The following is a 1,365-nucleotide window of genomic DNA, read 5'->3' on the forward strand; positions in this document are numbered from 1 at the left end:
ATAACTCAGGACATATCAAGCATGACAGAATATGAGTTGGGGGAGGCTGGATAAAAGAGTTGATCAGGAATAATAGGGAGGAAATAAAGCTTTAGGACACTTATCAGGACCCTGCACCATGAACTATCAGGAATGGTTAGCCCAATTATCTGAGAGCCAGTAAGCAAACAAACCCTTTCTATTACACAGCTTGTTTGCTGCAAAGGCAGAACTTGAAGCAAAGTTGCAAGATGTTCTAATCTTATCTTCTTTTGATATTGCATACTGTTTCTATACCAAATATTTACATAATATATTCATGCTATAAGAATTATTGTAATTCAATTCAAAGACATTTATTAGGCAGCAATTTTATGCAAAAGATTGATTGTCCTAGGTGTTCAAGGACAACAGAGCTAGAAGTGTAAGCCAAATATAGCTTGACTGAATTAGGTCTAGTTGCTTAAAAAAAGAAAGAAAAAAGTCTAAAAGCAGAAATTTATCTTCACCAAGTCTTTAAAGCAATGTAATTTTATACTAAAGTTTCTGCATAGTATAACACACAGAAGGATTTCCTAAAAATGTTCTCTATCCAGCTGTCTGCACAAAAGTCTGTCATCCTGGCAACCCAACCGCTCTCTCCAAAATTCATCACCTTGGACTCTCTCAAAAACTCCACCCTTTTTTCTCATACTCTGTTCTCCAACTTTGAATTTGTTTCGTTTTTCGTTTTCCTTATATAGTTACATCTATTTATCATTTTGAGTTCTGGAACTCTATACATTACTAATCACTCAAACAAAAAGCTAACAGGTAGATTTAGAGAAAGATTATAAATGCACACACAGTCTATAGTCCCTTTGGGGCCAGATGTGTTTCAGAATTCCAAATTTTTCAGGCTTTAGGAAGAAATTTGTGCATAAAAAACATCACTAAGGAAACTAGGCAGCACTAATGTAATAACGATCCATTATTCTTTCTGCAACAAAACATGTGAATATTTATAGTATATGAGACCGAGACTCATCCGTTCAGGTCAAGTTTTGTCCCCAAATAGATTCAGATTTGCTCAAGTCTGTTGTCAACTGAATTTTTGAAAGCTCAATTCTTACGGATTTTTGGATTATGAACTTGAGGATGAGGGACGTGATCTTTCCATCAATACTCAAGGATCATATTCCTAAGTTAATTCGCATAAAATTTATGAATCCATGCTTAGCTCATGATAAAAAATATTATGGATGTTGGCAATAATAATTATTAATGCAATTTTATGACACTGGATAACACAGGTATTATTTCAGTTAATCCTCATAATCACTTTTTAAGTTGTATATTCTTTTTTTTTTTTTGAGTTGGAGTCTCACTCTGTCGCCCAGACTGGAG

The sequence above is a fragment of the Carlito syrichta genome, unplaced genomic scaffold (genome assembly GCF_000164805.1).
Source record: "Carlito syrichta isolate Samal-C Ts95f unplaced genomic scaffold, Tarsius_syrichta-2.0.1 Scaffold288024, whole genome shotgun sequence".
NCBI lineage: Eukaryota > Metazoa > Chordata > Mammalia > Primates > Tarsiidae > Carlito > Carlito syrichta.